Consider the following 20270-nt stretch of genomic DNA (forward strand, 5'->3'; position numbering starts at 1 on the left):
ATTCAGAGATGGAAGCACTTGATAGATGGATAGATACATATTTACTGATACATGTGAATGTATTTCTTCAAATAGAATATTATTGACTAGGTTGTAACTTTCAAATATTAGAAGTTTCCTTCATGAGTTATATTTGATGATATTTCATTTAGGTATCCTGAGTTTAATAAAAGGGACAGTGTTCCATTTAGTTTAACCAGTCATGTTATGAAACCAAAAAATATTTTTTTCTTTAGCCTAAAAACAATATTATGCAATTCACCTTTAATTATGCTATGCTGTCAGTATAAATTAATAGAAAAAGAAAAGACTTCTGCCTGAATATAACATGTGTTTAAAATACTTTCACATAAAAAAGACAGAAACCACAGATTTCACTTAGTCTCCTCTTAATGAAGCATTTTATTATATATATTTTTTGTGAGGAAGGGACCTAAGAGTTATTGATAGTGCACCTCAAGCCATATTATCCTGTTAGATACACTTTTATTATAGAACAGTGGGTTAGTTAATATGATTTACAATTAGCAGACTAACAGTGTGAGGTTTGAAGAGATTCAGTAATTTGCTCAGAGCCTGACATATGAAATAATCTTGAAGAGAACCCAGGACTGCTCAATTCACGACATCGTTTTTTTTTTCTCGAGTAAACATTTATTTTTAGCTACTAAAGCTTTTTTCATACATACGCTGTCACTTTGTGATGTAAGCCAAGTTAAGTTCTGATTCCAAGTTAAGTTCTGATTCACTTTCTTTACATAAAAGAAAAGCAGGTGATAAAGAGATCAAGTGACTTGTTGAAGTTGTCTAAACTCTATCCAACAGAGAGATCACATTGTGTGGTTTGTGTGGGTACTCTCCTGTATTTCATGATGTTTTCACTGTCCATCTCTACCATCAAACATATTTGACAGACCTGATTCCTCCAGGGCCTACAGAATAATACTAATAAAAGTATTAATATAATATTAATAGCAATAATAGCAGTAACACTAATAGTAACATTAATAGCATTCCTTTCTATAACTCTAGAAATAGCACCGTTTCCTTAGTGCTTATTATATGCACTATTCTAAGCAGTTTACGATTCCTCAAAATAGCCCCGATAAATATTACTGGGTAACTACTCCATTTACCTCTTTTGAAAATGAGAAAGCTAAAGCTTAGAGAGGTTGGCTTGCTCAAGCCACACAGAGAGGAAGTGGCAGAGCTGGGTTTGCAGCCAAGTTTGCCAAACTCCAGAAAGCAAGGTTATATTGACATTTCCTCTAGTTGTTGAATAACAGAGATGAGTCAGTGGCCAACTAACCTCTCACTTTCTGTCCACCTTAATTGCAGGCTTTCGTGGCTTCAACAATCCAGCTTAGCTACACCATGTTAGTTCCTCACGTCACAATTAGTATACCTGAATAAAATCACGCATTAAAAAAATCCTACCCCCAATTATGATCCTGCAAACTAGAACTTGGACAGTAGTCTTATTTGTCTTTGGATCGTAGAGCTTAGCAAAGCTCATGCCACATGATGGACAACTAGTAAAACCAATTTCAAAGTGCTTCCTGTTTACAGTTATATTCTCCACTTATTCAGAACATCCACCTTGCAAAATACTTGTCTATCACAGTATAAAAATAGCTAACAGTTATTGTGCGTGTATTTTTTGTAGACATTCTACTAATAATTTAATCCTCAAAACCACCCATTTATTAGAGAGAAAACTGGGTCTTAGAAACATTAAGCCATTTGTTCAGTACCACACCCTTAGTATGCATTAAACCTAGGATATAAACTCAATATTAACACATTTAACATTAAGAGCAACAGTTTAGTGGGACTGTTTATGCTGTTTGGCTGGCTCTAAAGCACCAGGTATAATGTCCACATGGTGGTGATAGCTAAGGTACAGGTTCTTTTGAGTTATCTGCTGCTCTGTGGCTAATGATAACTCAAACCTCCCCCTCACCTGTCTTGATCTGCAGCTCTCTGGAATGTTCTTTTTATTGCAACTTCATTTGCTATCTTTGGGGTGAGCATACTGTCCATGTATTTGGTCAATATTCTTTTCACATTGACCCATGGTTGAAGTAGTAGTACTGGAAGCCAGCAGGATTTTAAACTCAAACTTAAACACATATAGTGAAATAGTGTGGCAGGAGTTAATGACAAATGATGGTTGTGTAACTTTAAACCATTATTAAAGGAGAAAAAGTAATAAACTTAATGGATAAACATTCTTGTAGATAATCAGAAAATAACCAAAGAATGGGTTGGGCATGAGTAACTTATGGGAATGTATTTGATCAAATTGACTTTTATACCTCAATTACACCACCATCATGCTCACATTTTCCACCTATTCATAGCATTGGCATTGCAATATATTTATTAAAACGTGATATTATATAGCCATCATTTATTAAAGTTAATATGTGTCAGAGACTGTAAAGAATGAGCGTCTTCTGATTTGTTCCTAGTAATGTAGGGAAGCAGGCACATGAATATTGCCATTTCATGCAGGAGTCAGAGGAGACAAGCAGAATTATCTACTGAATAAGACATACAGCTTGCTCTGGGTGGCATGGCAAAGAAATAGCTAGGACTACTGGCTTTCCCTACCCTCAGAAGGAAGGGCTGTAGTTGCTATCATCACAAGTATCCTGTTGCAAGAGTTTGTCTGCAACTCCCTTAAGTAGCACAGACCCAAGATCAGATTGGATTTTCCCCAGACACAAAAGACCGTTCTCCCGAAATCCCTATTAAAAGGAAAAGTGGTGTTGGGGAGTGGGTAGGGTTTCTTTACTGAATCACAGCCACAGGACATTCATCCATGCCCAACAAAGTAGGTTTCCCCTGAGCTTGAGGAAGGCCTGAAGGATTGCATGCAACCGGCTATCCTCCCCTGTCTGTTCCTCCTCATCTGCACCCAATTAATGTGACTCAGGTGCACTTTGCCTGAGCCATTCACTCAAGTGTAGCACACCTCGTAGACTGCTTCATCTCTCCTGACATAGAAGGAGGTGAACTTAAGAGAAATTGGTAACTTCTGCAGAACTACACAACCCGTGTTAGATCTAGGATTTAAAATCAGCTGTCTCATTTTCCTAAGCCAGTGCCCTTGATAACTATGTGAATCATACATGTATTGAGCCTTTAACCATTTATTGGTACTTGCCAAAAAGAACTCTACTAGGTATGGGGTATAGGGAGATATTCTAAAGTCATAAATATTTTCTTAATAAAGTAGGCATGTGCAATGTTGGAAAAATTATATGAACTAAGTGTAAAATATTGTAGAATGAGTATAGGGTGTGAGGGATAAAGTGATTGATAAATTGTGGTCAGTATAAGAAAGTTTATAGCAGTAGATTTTGAAACAAAGTTGCAGGTATTTTCATGTGGGAGACTGAAAGGATGGTCCAAATAAGAAAAGTCTGTACCCCAGTCAAGCACAGGAAAGAGAATTGCTGGAATGATTATTTGAGTACAGTCATTCAGACTGAAATTAGGGCTGTGGGTTAGAGGGTGAAATCTGGAGGCAGCAACTCATTAGAAGGCTTTCACTCTTGTTTGGACAAGTGATGGTAGAACCCCAAGCTAGAGGAACAGCAATCAGTAAAGGGGGAGGAAGGGTGAGGCACGGTGGCTCATGCCTGTAATTCCAGGACTTTGGAAGGTGGATGTGGGTGGATTACCTGAGGTCAGGAGTTTGAGACCAGCCTGGCCAACATGGCGAAACCCTGTCTCTACTTAAAATACAAAAATTAGCCGGACGTGGCTGCGCACGCCTGTAATCCCGGCTGCTTGGGAGGCTGAGACAGGAGAATCACTTGAACCCAGGAAGTAGAGGTTGCAGTGAGCCAAAATCATGCCACTGTACTTCAGCCTGGGCAGCAGAGTGAGACTCTATCTCAAAAGTAAAGGGGGAGGTAAGCAGATTCAAAATATTCTTAGGATATTGAATCAAGATATCTTGGTCATTGTATGTGAGGGAACACTGAGTTATCAAATTTGCCTTTTTTCTTTCCTCCGTTGATCCTTTTTTTTTCCTTCAAATTTGAACAACTATCTGGAAGGGGCTGTCATTTACTAAGATGGGAAATGAGACAATAAATAGATTGTGGAAGGAAACAAGAGATAATTAATCCTGTTGTTGACACCTTGAGTTCAAGGGCCTATGATATATGGAAGATTGGAACTCCAAGCCCCCTGAGTTGAAGATGTAGAATTAAAACCTATATAAATATCATTATTGTTAGTAAATCATAAATATTCTCCTTATTGTACTACTGTTAATAACAAATGTGTGAAGTGCTATGTTTGAACAACTACTCATGTCTTGAAAAATGGGAATGCATTTCTGCCATAATAAAAGCAGCTCCTTTGTACTATTTTTTAGGTGGAATAAATATTTTTATACCAGGCTCCCCCTGTGCCTAATACATGTTTGCTGAAGTCATAGATGCAAGCCTATCGTGTGATTATTACAGGAAAATGGCTATTGTGAAAACCACACATAAATTGCCGTTTACCCCAACAAGTTAGGGCAGTAACTTGTTATGAAGGAACATCAAGTGAATGGAAAATCCATATCAAAAAGCATGTTCTACTTTTATGTCAGTAAACTTGAAGTTGTTTCCTGAGTAATGAGAGAAGTAGAGGCTAAATTTTATGGGATCAAAGAGAAACTATAAATTTCCAATATCTTGGCCATAGCAGTAGTGATCATGTTTGCAGATCTAGAGAAGAAATGTATAGAAATAAATTACCGGTGGGAGAAAGAAAGAAAAAGAAAAGAAAATGTTTGATGCTACAGAAACAATACTACATGTCTGAAAGAGAAGTAAACAATGGTGAACAAAGGAAAATAAATGGGTGAAAGTGAATATATCTGCAATGTCCTTAGGAAGCAGCAATTAAACCACAGGAGATAATGTTCTTTAATTGTGGATGAATTGCTGAGGCAGTTGTCCTTAGTGTAAATTCTAAATTCCTTTTCTCTAGTTACTGTATAAACATCCTCATTTTGCAGCCTATGATTATCTCTTCCTCATCCCCAACAGAATAAGAACATCCAACTGTCAAGCCATACTCAACTAATTTGTTTCTTTGGCTAGCCATGATTTTATGATTTTTCTAGCCTTAGGGTTTCTGCATGATGCCTAGGGCAATCACCACGTGCCCACCCAGCCTTCATTTCTCTATTTGGATAACTCTCTTACTCATTCTTCTTTTCTCAGCATAGAAATCTCTGCTTCTGACAACTTCTCTAATACCCCACATTCAAATCTGGGAATGTTTCCACCCACTTGTAGAACAGCTTTTCTTCTCCCAATCATGACATGCCCACGTTATACTGGGTTGCAACCAGACATTCTTTTTTTGTTATTAGTCTTCTGGATAAAGACTAATAACAAAAATGAAGAATGAATGAATGGGGGCAAGCTTAGTAAGCGTCAGGAATGCTTTCTCCATCATTCTAGAGTTCAACTTGTTAAAGATCAGGAATAAAGGTTAGCCTACCAGGAGAACTGAGGGAGAAGATTGGACATGATGAGCAAATGTACAGATGTGTTAAACCATTGTGTTTAATTGCTTCAATGCAGACAGTTGAAGAGAAAATTATGGATCATATTTAATAAATTAAACATCAATCATTTTAAAACATATTAACTTGCACATAATAGGAATGTATACTTTATTATTTTAAAAAATTCCAATTTTTTTACATAATAAACTATAAAGTTGGAATTATAACCATCAGCAGATTTAAGTTTAGAAAACATATAAAGAGGACAATTTAAAAAGTACTATAAAAGCACAGACATTTACCTGGGTGAGGAAAACAAAACATTGAAAGACAGCTAGATAATAGTCTCTGTCTATTCAGGATGCTAATCTCTCATACCACCTGTCTGGTTAGGGGGAAGAATGAAAAGCAATAAATTTGTTAGATTTACTAAAATGATAGTTATAATTGAGTCCAATACCTATTTATTGAGCAACTCCCACATGCTAACTGCTAAAAGCTGGAGTAAGGTGAATTAGATAGTTCTTACACTCAGATTATCTATCAGCTAATATAGTAGCTGAGAAATACGGTTTTATGTCAAAGTTTGAAAAGAAGATAGACTCTGATTGGCCTAAAATCAAAGAGTATAAATTCTCTAATTCTTTGCAAAATTTATAGTTTAAAGTTTGATGACAAGTGGAGTGTATTAGGGTTCTCTAGAAAGACAGAACTAATATATATATGTGTGTGTGTGTTCTGTATATATATGCACACACACATAAATAGAAATTTATATATACAAAGGGATATATATCCAATAAGATATATTTATATATATTTATAAATATATATACTAGAAATATTGAAATATCGAATATATATAAAGGGGAGTTTATTAAGTATTAAGTAGTTTACTGAGTATTAAGTATTATCGTTAAGTAGTTATTAAGGTCTCTCCAAATAAGATTATGACCCAAAGCCACAAAGCTGGAGAGTTTCATATACCCCTGAGGTAGCACAGTAAAGGTATATTGCTGGCATTGCCAGCTGAAAGCAAATTGTTTCTGGTGAGCCTTATGGACAGGAATGGAGAAAAAGGCATTTGCCAAGTCAATGGCTGCACACCAGGTACCAGGAGATGTGTTAATTGGAGCAGGCAATGAAACCACATCTAGTACGGCAGCTGCAATTGGAATCACCACTTGGTTAAGCTTACAATAATCCGCTGTCATTTTCCAAGATCCATCTGTCTTCTGCACAGGCCAAATGGGAGAGTTGAATGGGGATGTGGTGGGAATCACTACCCCTGCATCTTTCAAGTCTTTGATGTTGGCACTAATCTCTGCAACTCCTCCAGGGATGTGATATTGTTTTTCATGTACTATTTTTCTTGGTAGAGGCAGCTCTAAGGGCTTCCATTTGGCCTTTCCCACCATAATAGCCCTCAACCTACCAGCCAGGAAGCCAATGCGGAGATTCCGCCAGCTGCTAAGAATGTCTGTGCCAATTATGCATCCTGGCACTGGGGAAATGACCACAGGATGAGTCTGGGGACACACTGGACCTACTATAAGTCACACCTGAGCTAAAACTCCATTAATCACCTGACCTCCATAAGCCCCTACTTTAACTGGAGCACCACAATGATGTTTCAGGTCCCCTAAAATCAACGTCAACTCAGAGACAGTGTCCAGTAGTCCCTGAAGTGCCTGATTATTTTCCTTTCCCCATTGCACAGTTACCCTGGTAAAAGGCTGAATGTCTCCTTGGGGAAGGATGGGAGAAAGATTAACAGCATAAACTGTCATTAGGGTAGTAGGGTCCTTCCTCAAGGGGACCTGGCCTCCCCTTCATTCAAGGGGTTCTGGGTCTGTAAACTGGCTCAAGTCTGGAAATTGACTGAAGGGCTGTGATTCTCTGTTTTTATAATTCATATTAGTCTTTTGTCAATTCAACCTAGAAGTGTTCTACTTATATAAATTAAGCAGGAGTGCAGTAGGCTTCCTATCAGTTTTACTTCTAGGAACACTGTGATTAATTAGCCAATGCCAGAGCTCTATACAAGTCAGACTATTGTGATTGCTGTTTTGCCTCTGCTGTCCATTACAGTAGCTACACCTGCCTTGCCTTTGATGTTTGAGTGCCACCACTTGGTTCCTGCCACCTCAGGATCCAATTATTCCCATTTTATTTAAATTTTGTAGTTGAGTGACTGTGGTTCTCACTGTTAGATCTGACATACAGGGAAGAGCAATTGTAGGGCTCTTCAAAGATGCAGATGCTGCCCTCACAAATCTGTTTTGCAAGGTGTTGGTCAAGGGTATATCTTTTGGACCCTCCCAGCTGGGATGAGTAGGTCTAAAGTGACTAATCTACTCCACCGTCCCCATCTCCCTAAGCCTTTGGATTCCTTTCTCTACATTAACCCAAGGGACATCAGGCTTCCAGCTCGCTCACAGTGGGCCATCTTTTAATCCTTATTTCAGCTAACTAAGCAAATAAGCTGTTAGAACCTTTTTTAAAACTCCCTAAGCTGCAACGTTAAATGCAGAATACCTACTTAGTGGGCTGAAATCAATAAATTCAGCCTGATCTAATTCTATGTTTCTTCCACCATCATCCCACACCCTTAATATCCATTCCCATCCCTGTTCTCCAGATTTCTCTTCATATAAATTAGAAAACTCAAGAAGTTCTTTTCAAGTGTAGTGCACCTCCTCATGGGTCACACTCTGAACGTCACCTCTAGGGGCCCGCCAGGACTTTAGTCTAGTTATAGGTATAGAAGCAAACAGGGGTGTTGGGGTTGGTTCCTCAGGAGAATCAACATTATCTCGCCTGGCAACTGCCTCAGGGGAGGCCATCACTGTTGTCTCAGGCAGTGCAGGGTTTATCTCCTCAGACAAAGGTGGAAAGACTGATGGCAATGTGGGTCAGGGAGGGGATGTTGCCGCTACTGGGGATGGGAAAGCTGTTTCTTCTGGCAAGAAAGGTTCATCAGAGTTTACAAGGTCAGTGTCCCCAGCTTCATCAGGGTCCTCCCACACATCCCCATTCCAAGTTGCAAGGTTCCATTCTTTTCCAATCAATGCCTTCATTTTAACAGTAGACATGGCAAGGCTGTGCATCCACCTTTCCTTGCAGGTCAGCCACTCACGTGATAAGAGCTCATGTCTGATTTTCCACAATTTCAGCTCTTTCTCTAAAGGAGATAAGACTCTGACTCAGGTCAATCTTAGAAGATTTGAGACCCACTATCTGCTTCTGAAGCCAGGAGACAGAATCCCTGAGTTCATCATTTTCTTTCATCACTTTGTCCAGTGAACTGAGGAGCAACCAACCAGCTTCATTATGTTCCTTGGTTCTCCACATATGGTCAAAGGTATTATGTATAGAGTCACTAAACTCCTTACCTCTCACAAGTGGTAAATCAGGAGTGTCCAATGCATTAAATTTGCCTAACTGTCTAAACAGTTCATGCCAAGGACTATCAGTGTTCTCCATACTCTTAGAAGTAGAGTCCTTAGCATTTTTGGGTCTAATCATATTAAGCAGCCAACTCCAGAAACCCCAAAACAGCTAAAGAACTCCATCCTTAATATTCTGTTCCTGTAGAACCACTCCTGGTACCAAAATCTGTATTAGTCAGTATTAATCTGACTAATACAGAATATCTGTCTATCTGTCTATCTATCTATCTATCTATCTATCTATCTATCTATCTATCTATCTAGGAGTTTATTAAGGAGTATTAATTCACATGATCACAAGGTCCTACAATAGGCCATCTGCAAGCTGAGGAGCAAGGAAGCTAGTCCACGTTTCAAAGCTGAAGAACTTGGAGTCTGATGTTTGAGGGCAGGAAGCATCCAGCATGGGAGGAAGATGTAGGCGGGGAGGCTAAGCCAGTCCAGCGTTTTCATGTTTTTCTGCCTGCTTTATATTTGCTGGCAGCTGAGTAGTTGGTGCCCACCCAGATTAAGGGTGGGTCTACCTTCCCCAGCCCACTGACTCAAATGTTCATCTCCTTTGGCAACACCCTCACAGACACACCCAGGATCAATACTTTGCATACTTCAGTCCAATCAAGTTGAGACTCAGTATTAATCATTACATGGAGTTATATTAAAATTAAAATAAGATTAGCTATTAAGATACTAGAAAATAAGGAAACTATGAAAACCTATCAGGGTCATGGCAAAAGAATTCAGCATCAGTTGAAGTGGCTCTCACTGACCAAAAGTGAAAATGTTTTAGTATCAAAAAGGATAGTAACTGCTAAGTTTTGCAACAAATTAAGTATGTTTGAATGAATGGGTTCATGATAATAATAATTGAAAAAGCCCCATTGATCACCTATGAGAGACATAAAGACCCAACTCCTTATTTTGAAAACTAATAAACGAATAGAGGAAACACGAACCATATCTTAATTTTCCTATATAACTTGAACCTCAAGGTAACCAGATAGAAGAGAGGAGTATCTCTTTAATTAAATATTTTAGGTAATAAATAAAAATGAATAATAGAATTAGAAAATGTCTATTTGGCAGCCCTAAATAAATGACTGGTTCAAGCTAACTATGACAGTTCATAACAAGGGAGAAGATCTGTTTTTCAGTATCAGTCATGGCATTGTAGCTTTTATTGGACTAAGCTGCTGTCCATAAAATTATAAGTGTCAAATAAAATATATTTTAAAAGCCTGCTTCAGAGTTCTGAAGTTTAAGTTATTAATAAAATGAAAGAAACTGGAGCAGAATTGATTCTTGGAATAAGGGAAGTAAACTTTGGGAAATCCACATTTATCTTGCTTTTACCAAAGGACCAGCAGAAAATAGCTAGATTTTACTAGGAAGCGGGGACAGAGGTCAGATTTCAAGTTGCCAGAGAGGCTAGAAATTGAGTAGGGAATATTTAGAAGAAGGTCAGAGAGCAAGGGTCCGTGCTCCTGCAGACACATTTCCCTCAGATCCTTGGCCAATTCTTGTAACTCACATGCTCAAGGTGAAATGCCAAGCAGCCCTAGAGAAAGCACGAGAAAGAGGTTTAAAAGTCTAAAGATTTCAGTATCTACGTAGGGCTGGAAGGGGACCACCTTTGGAGTTCAAGTCCTGCCAATTTAGAGGAATTTGTTAAACACCTTGGAGTTTTACTGAAATGCCACAAGATAATCTGTCGCAGGAATAGAGATTTTTTTTAAAAAGGGAAGAAAGAAATCCCACAAGAGTATTGCCTTGGGAGTAAAGACTGTACCTGAGGACATATTGTTATATCCTAGAGCTAAGGACAAAACCAAAATAGACTTATCCAACAAAACTTGAAACTAAGGCTTCACAGGGTCTAGGTGATCAGCCAGTAATTCACCTCCCTGTGGACCACTGCCATTTACTTCCCGCCAGTGCCATCCAGCCCGCCACTGTCTCTCCTACACTGCTAACAGTCCTCATCCCTCCCATACCCACACTCTCCCTTTTCCCACTTCCTCCTCCTTTCCTGGCCGCTGCTGACATATAGGGTTACCTACTCAGCTTAAATAGCACTTCCTTAGAGATATTGTTTCTGAACACCAAACAAATTTAAATCTCCGTGTTCAAAACTCTCCTGTAACCCTGTCCTTTCATTCCATGCTTTGGAACTTGTACATTTGTCTGTACATGTGTACATTTGTACAATTACAACTTGTAAATATGTACAATTACATATCTTTACTACTTTACTATATTTTTAAATAGACCAATTGTAATTGTACATATTTACCAACTTGTAAATGTACATATTTACATTATAATGTGTAATATGTCTGTACACACAGGAGGATTTGCCTGCTCTCTTCCTTTGGGATGGAGCATCCCTGAGGACAGGTGTGTTCACTGTAGCAACAGCAGCTCCCACCGTAGCACTTGACACAGCATTCAATAGCTATTGGTTAAATGGTTGAATTTAAAAAATCTGATTATCCATGATGTAAATTGTATCATAAATACATAAAAATCACAAATGTATTACATTCACACAGCAGTAGTTGATCAAAAGAGAGATAACTTCGAGATAAACGTGATTTCAAGTGTTGTTATTATTAAAATCATAACAGTATACAAAATAATCAATGTTGAGGCATTTTGATATTTCCATTTGATCCCTCTAGCATCTTTGTGTAGTATGAGAGGCTGGAATTTTTCTGTACATAGCCAAATAAGGAAACTGAGAATCAACATTTAGGTGACTTCTGTGACATTGCAAAAGTTGCAAATGAATATTAGAGACCAAAATGCAACTTACGTCCTCTGGTGATGCATTCAAGTGTCCTTGACATAGTGGATATTACTAATTTCCAATCTGTTTAAAAGATTAATTTACATTGACAAAAATTAAGTGAGAATGATCATGTTTTTTCCCATAACCTGCTGGTGTGTTGTTACTGACCTTAACTTGGTCTATTTAAAAAGATAATAAGGGCACCTTTTCCCTGTGGTTATATATAGCACTTGATCTCTGTGCCTTCTTCCTTTTTATTGTATTAATTTTAGTTGTTTTAAACTTAAGAGTCCTTAAATCATTCTGTGTTCTGTTATGCTACCATGCAAAAATAGTATAATCTATTTCCTGTTGATTTCTTGAGTACTTGGTCTCTCTTCTCCATTGCTTTAAAAAACCAGTTCAGTAATGCAGGTCTCAAGTGCCTATCTATCATGCTGCTACTTTAATATTTCACTATATAATAGTTAAACAGCGACTCAGTCTGATTTGTGTTTCTTAGAAGTCAAAATTGGACCTCTGTTTGTTTAGTAATTCATGGGCTATAACTTTCAAATAAATAAACAGTATGATCAGTGTTTAAGGCTGACTTCATTTTTAACTAAGAAGAGTTTGGTCTATACCCCTTTCCAGTTGATGAAATAGCTATGTTTTTTTTTTCTCTGATCTTTGACGGGAACATTCTAGTTCTATTTACATTTTGGGGAGATTCCTAAAGAATTAATAAAAGACTCTAGTGTCTTTTTCAATCACTCTTTCATGACCTTCAAATACAGTTAATTTTCTATTATTGAAAAAATTGATTTTCTAATTTACACATTTTCTATTCCAATTTTTCTCTTTTAAGTTTTTAGTCATCTGACCTCAGCAAAAATTCCATGATTCATAGTTTAACTCACAGAATCAATTTATCCCGAAAACATCTTCAAGGGACAAATCTCTACCACCTCCACAATTATCGGCAAGTACCACCCACAGTATAAATAAATAAAACATTCATTTCCATGGTACAATTCATTTCCAGGTACAATTCAATATGCAATGGGGTTATTTATTTTCAGAGAATAGGTTTATGGAACCTACTTGTTCTTCCTATCAAACAACCCTCATGCTGCCATCTGCCTCAGAATCATTTAGGGATCTGTATTCCTGTTCCAGGTTAGAATTCCAGAGATTCTAATTTGGTGAACATTAGGCCAAGCCCAGGAAGTAGAATGTTGAATGTTTATGGAGATCCCAAGGGATTCTTTTCCATTGGTTCCAATATAACTGGACCATAGAGCTCAGTTCATGATCTTGAATATTTTTCTTAGTAATTCACTTGGGGGTGAGGAGGACATTGCTTTTTCAAGTGACAACCCCTCAAAATTTGAGAAGCCTCAAACTTCTGGAGAAGGGCTAGGATGCAGGGGTGGGGAGAAGATACCAGGAAAACTGGAATATATTGCCATGAGGGGTGTGTGTGTATGTGAAATATGCAGTGGTAGAAAAAGTTTGCTGCTCAAGAAGGTAAAGCGTTTTTACAATTTAGTTGAGACCCTTCTTAGAGGCTACAGCGGATCAACTCCCTCTCCTGCATGTCTTAGAAACCATTCAATACCCAGCCGTGATACAAAAGCGGAACTCTGAAGACAGGCATGAATAATTGCATCTCAGGGTTGTGTGTCTTCCCCAATTGACTATAAGCTCTTTCAAAAAAACAAAAAGTGTTCTTTGTTTTTATGCATCACTGTGTCTTCCACGGTATTCACAGAAAGCTCTCCATAAATACATGCTGCAGGAAAAAAGGCAGAAGACACATTTCAAGAATACTACATCTGACACAACTCCCTGAAAGATATTTGAATATTTTCTATTGCAAAGCTCTTAATTCCATGGGAGATTGTATTTCTGAATTGTGTAAATAAAGCAAGCTATACCTACGGGCACAGGGAGAATTGATATGAGAGTAGGGCGTATAATCTTTTTGAGTCTCTTCTTTCCTCGATTCTTGCTGTAAATGTGAAGATTTGAGATGGAGGTATTCACTGAGGGGGAATCAGGTCACCAGCAATTGCTGTGGTAAGTCAGCTTGGGTAGGAGCTGACAGACAGAGAAAAAGCCACAGAACCCACAGATGGCTTGAAATCATCCTTGCTGCATAACCTGGCAATGACATTGATAATTAAGGGTTTCTTGTGTACTTCAGCAATTCATTATTATTTAAAGAGTCACAAATACACCAAATGTACTTATTAAACTATTTTTTGCTATGCACCTTTTCCTGCCCAATATTCTAACAATAAATCCTAGTGCTAGCATTAGTAGTTAATATTCATTTATTGCTAATTGTGTGTCAGCTTCTAAAAACTAGGCAGATAAGCATGCATAGAACAATCCTAAGAAGACTATACTATTATTCTCATTTTACAAATGAGACAACAGGGACAAAGAGGTTAAGTAACTCACTGTGATAAAGAGGATAATACCTCCCTAATATCTTAGTCCCTGAAACCTGTAAATATGTTGTGTTACCATGGCAAAAGCGCTTTGCAGATGTCATTAACTTAGGGATCTTACAATGGGGAGATTATTTTGGTTTATCCAGGCGGACCTGATGTAATCACAAGGGTCCTTATAAAAGGGAAGTAGGAGGCAGGGAGGGAGAGAGGGAAAGAAAGGAAGATTTGAAGATGCTGTGACACTGGTCACATGAAGGAAGAGGCCACGAGCCAAGTGGTCTCTAAAAGGTAGAAAAGACAAAGAAATGAATTATTTTTTAGAGACTTTAGAAGGAAAAAGCTCCTGCCAACACCTTGATTTTAGGACTTCTGAATTCTAGAATTGTAAGATAATAAATTTGTGATATATTAAGAGACTATGTTTGTGGTTATTTGTTTTACAACAATAATAGGAAGCTGTCTCAATCCTTTTATGTTGCTATAACAGAATATCTGAGGCTGGGTAATTTATTAAAAATAGAGGTTTATTTAGCTTATGGTTCTGCAGGCTGGGAAGTTCAAGAAGCATGGTGCTAACATCTGCTGGGCTTCTGGTGAGGGCTTTTGCAGGGTCAAAACAGTGGAGAAGGTCAAAAGGGATGTGGAAAAGTGCAAAAAGGCAAAACCTGAGGGGTGTCCTGCTTTGTAGCAACACACTCTTGCAAGAACAAATCCATTCTCATGAGAACTAATCAGTCTCATGAGAGAAGGGATTCACTCACTATCCTGAGAACAGCTGCAAACCATTCATAAGGGATCTGCCTCATGGTTCAAACCCTTTCCACTGGGACACAACTCCCAGCACTGCCACACTGGGAAACAAATTTCAATATGAGTTTTGATGGAGACAAACCACATCCATACCGTTGCAGAAAATAATATACCTGCTCAAGTTTGAGTGAGTATTCAAACCAGCACAGACTAGTTGCCTTAACTACTATGCCAACATGAAATATATATTATTAGAAATGGCTGAAAAGGGGGCTAGACTAAAAAGCGGGGAATTTGTCAGAACAATTTGCAACTGTGGTCAGAGAACTAGAGTTCATACCCTGCTCATAGTGAGCCAGTGTATGACAGAGCCACATTATTAATCTCGATAATAACCCAATCATTTAAAATATAGAATGTAAAATATGTATAATATATACTTAAATATATAAAACCTCAGTTAATAAGCATACTAATGAACAAATTCATTCGTTAGAAAAATAATTCTTAGTTAGAAAAAAAATTCAAAGTTAGAAAAATAATTCTTATTCTTCCTTTCAGTTAAGCAAAAAGTCTCCTCTTACATCTTTAGACTGTAGGCCTTTTACTGTTACAAATTTTGTTAACTTCAGATTTCACATTTTTCCTATGGTCAATTTTATAATACTTCTACTTTTCCTATTTATACAATTCAACTATGTACAAAAGATTATCTTCCCAGCCTGGGCAACATGGAGAAACCCCATTTCTGCCAAAAATACAAAAAATTAGCTGGACACGGTGGCAAATTCCTGTAGTCTCAACTACTTGGAAGGCTGAGGCTGAGGTTGGAGGTTCACTTGAGCCTCGGATGTCAGGGCTGCAGTGAGCTGAGATTATGCCATTGCACTCCAGCCTAGGTGACAGAGGGAGACCCTGTCCAAAAAAAAATTTTTCCCAAAGGTATTTACAAAAGATAGGAATAAGTATGATATTGACTGTTAATTTAAATATTAATTTTATTTTGGATGCTTAATTTAGTGTTTCTAAAATAAATATTGATTTGTACTAATTTTAGCAATTCTATTTACTCATATCTTTCATAGATTAGTACAATACAAAGACATATTGCTATGAATCACCCTGAAATTTTTTATTTTTGTATCTGTTTGCATTGCTGTTGCTTTTTTAAGAGCTCAAATATCTGAGAATCTTTGTGGAATAGTGAAAATAAATTCTGGTGATGGCTAAGATTTGATATGTTGCTTTCTTGGTCATTGATGTGAAATCCAAATGTATGTTTTCAGTTCGCAATGTTAAAGTAAATTTTCAAAACATAAAAACATAACTTCCATTCAAATACAGAATATACATATATCAAAGAAGTATTTGATTCATTAATGAAGGAATCAGAAGGATGGTAAAACTAGTTTCAAAGAAAATTCAAGAGATTGAGTGTATATATAGGAATCCAGGAAAGCATGTTAGAATAATATTACTAGGTAGATACGCAAGAAGTTAATATTCAACAGGACAATAAACCCATAACCTTTGGAGATATAGTTTCTACCAGACAGAAGCAATTTGCATCTCTACTGAGCAAAAATCTACAGATTATGTTTAAGTTTATAGAATCTGGCCTTAATTATTATTCATTCAGTAATAAATAGTAAAATCAGAATTTATTAATTCACCTAGAATTAAATAATCTTTACCTGTTAGAAGATGTTCTACTGTGACATTGAGAAGATGTGAAGTTATTTCTTTGCTTTATTTCCACTTTTTTTTCTAATTTTTCTTAACAGTGGTAAGATCACTTTCAAGAGAATCTATACTCCTGTCTCTGTCACCAGCATTTTTGGACAGCTGAGTACTGTCCAAAATATATAGAATTGAAATGCTCCTTCTCTCTCTCAAAAGATTAATTTTTTCAGGTTTTTATGTGATTAACTTTATGCCACATAACTCAGTATTTTGTAATTGTTTAAGATGATTTTTAAAGTATATCAAATGGGTGCAAATAACTTTTTATAAAAATTGCTTATAAAAAGTGACCTACAATGAGTGTTATATCTAAAATAATACTGTTAAAAATCATCCATAATTTTTTTTCATTTCCTGAGAGTCTGTTTCTACATATTAAATGTGTATCCCTTGAAGTTTTCCTGTACTGATAATGTACTTGCATTGTGAATTATACTGAACTTTTTTTCTCTGAAGGGTATTGTTTACCTGCATGGGAAATCTGTGATGCGACTGTAGCCAGTTTGTTGATTTCCCTCTTTCTGTACTTTGTTCCTTTCAGGTCCCCTTTTTCAAGATGAGCCAACCTCACTCCTACTCTGAGTACTAAATTATTTCCTGTCACTGTAGTTTCTCAGCAATCTTCAGAGCTTTCTTTTATGACAGTGAATGGGACAGTGCTGGGAAAATGTCTAGGCCTCTTGAAATTAAGTGTTCCAAGAGTAATCCTAGTTTATGGGGACAAGTTATAGGACTTGAAGACTGTAGAGGGTGGCAAGATTACTGATTAAGATCTCCCTTTGCCTCCTGTTTCTAGACCTGAGAACTGAGAGAGCCCTTTATCAACTACCTTAAGTGACTCCAGCCTTCTGTTACTCTTGATCAGAATGCCTGTTACAACCTGTAATGCTTTTATGAACTTAGTTGTTTACTTGCTAAATATTGTCTGTCTTCACTAAATGGAAACACCATGAGGACAGGGGCCATATTTATGTTGAATTTTTTTTAAATCCCAGAATCTGGCACACTGATTCGAACGTGATGGGTCAAATAAAGTTTTATTGAATGAATTCATAGAATTGCATTGTCGTGTACCTGTGAAGCAAGGAGACAGTAAGAATGACAGAAAATGATAAGTGGCCTTGGTTTAAGAGTATGCAATTGCTTTAGGCATTAATGGTTTTATATGTTTTTCTCTATGCCATTTTGCTGATTGAAATATTCCAGGCACAAAAGCTTTAGGTGCCACAGAAGATAAATATCATCATTATAATGTAATAATAACAGTAGCGAAAAAGAAAAAAAAAGTACTAGTAGCTAAAGTAACACAAGCTAAACCTTTAATGGGAAAGATTCTCTTGGTAGCTAATTTCAAAAATAGTCTTTATCTAAAATGAAATCATTACTGTCATAGTTGCCTTTAAGTGATACATTAACTCGGAGATAACTGCATTGCTCCAAATGTGTCAGCATTTAAAGTCTGTCTTACTGGAATTTTTCTTAATTTATTGTAATCTAATAATCATAGGATGCATTATTTGTATTTGACACAGTTATATTTTTCCCATGCACATTCATTCAGCTATGTAACAAGGAAGGATTGTTAGGCTAACATTATTCTTTCTACAGAATGCAATATTTATTCATGTGCACTTGGTGAATGAATTCTCTATAAGCACATTAGCAAAATGTGAAAAAATAAAACCTCTGAGTCTTCAAAAGATGGCTGCATAAAATAGTTGAAAAAAATTTGCAGGGTGGTGTGTATAGACATTTCACATAAAATATGATGGATAATCTGAATCAAATGCATATTTGGACTTACAAGTAGCTATAATAATTTTGTCAAATGAAACAAGATGAGTAAACTGGAATGTCATTTCGTTGACTGGAAGAAGCCAGCTTACCAGTTGAAAAATCGCTTCATATTTTATTGTATTTTTTGAGCCTCTTCATTTATTACATAAGTGCACTCTCAAGGGTAATTGCCTTAAAAAAATCTTTGACTTATGAAATGTAGACAATACCGTCAGGATTTCCAAGTGTTATGAGTTCTTTTTAATGTCTCTTGTTCAGGTGCAACTGATTTTGACAGATGTATTGTTAGGTTACTGGTATAACATGACATCTTTTTTCAGATGAAATGAGTAAGAGTGATTTTGACAATAAGTAGATAAGACAGTCAGAAAGTTGAAAAAAACATGTCAATGTCACAGTTATGCCACAAATACCACAGAACAGACCTTACAATATCATTAAGTCAGGGTCTTTCCAACAATGTCCTTGAGAAGACAGAAAATAGTATTGCCCTTAAATACTACCACTTAGCCACAGACGGAAAATAAGACAAAACACAAAGATCGGTTTAATATGTACTCAAGGCGGCATTTGATGAGTCTATGCTATGTGTGTATATTTGTGTATAGACCTCGTTAACATACTGTATGGATGAAAGAATTTTGAGATATCAAAACCACTTTTTCTGGAGCCAAAAAAAATTTAACTTTAGAATTCCAAGAACTCCATTAAAAAACATTGATTGTGAAATATGCAAAGTGATTTAATATATATTAATTATAACTTTGTTGAATGGAATAAGAAGAAATAGCCTTTAATAATATGAGAAAAAGGCCAGGCACAGTGGCTCACGCCTTTAATCGCAGCACTTTGGGTGGCTGAGGTAGGCAGATCGCCTAAACCCAGGAGTTCGAGACCAGCCTGGGCAACATAATGAGGACTTCATCTCCAAAAAAAATAAACAAAATTAGGCGAGCATGGTAGTGCACCCTTGTGGTTCCACTTACTCAGGAGGTTGAGGTGGGAGGGTCGCTTGAGCCTCAGACGTCAAGGCTGCAGTGAGCCAAGATAGTGCGAGTACCACTGCATTCCAGCCTGGGTGACAAAGAAGACCCTGCCTGAAAAATTATATATATGAAATTATGTATATATATATGAAATTATATATATATGAGAAATTTAGGAATACATTTAAAAATGTATTTCTAGATCATGAATTTTGTAAACAGGTTAGTAAAGACTAAAATGAAATCAACCCCATGTGTCAATTAGATGTAATTAGATGTTTGGTGGTCATATTTTCCCTTACTATTGACTGGTCAGAAGCTGGACTACACAGACAGTCCCTGACTTACACAGATTCAACTTACAGTTTTTTGACCTTACAGTGGTGTAGAGACAATATGCATTCAGTAGAAACCATGCCTCAAGTACCTATCCAGCCATGCTGTCTTTCACTTTCAGTGCAGTATTCAATAAATTACATGAGATATTCAACACTTTATTATAAAATGGTTTTTGTGTTAGATGATTTTGTTCAACAATAAGCTAATGTAAGTGTTCTGAGCATGTTTAAGGTAGGCTAGGCTAAACTATGAGGTTTGGTGGGTTACGTGTATTCGATGCATTTTCAACTAACAATATTTTTAACTTAAGATGGGTTTATCAGGATATAACTCCATCATTAGTTGAGGAGCATCTGTATATGCATGTGTATGAGTACGTATACTGCCTTTTCTCAATATATAATGCGTTTAAAATGATTTAATGGAAAAGATATTTATCCTTAGAAT

At 36.8% G+C, this 20270-nt stretch overlaps 1 protein-coding gene across 5 annotated transcripts in view; it reads left to right on the forward strand.

The window, feature by feature from the left end:
- The window catches only part of CNTNAP4 (contactin associated protein family member 4), a 325777-nt gene that overhangs the window by 191231 nt on the left and 114276 nt on the right, over positions 1–20270 (forward strand). The window lies entirely within an intron of this gene.

This window comes from Pan troglodytes, chromosome 18, assembly GCF_028858775.2.
Source record: "Pan troglodytes isolate AG18354 chromosome 18, NHGRI_mPanTro3-v2.0_pri, whole genome shotgun sequence".
Lineage (NCBI taxonomy): Eukaryota > Metazoa > Chordata > Mammalia > Primates > Hominidae > Pan > Pan troglodytes.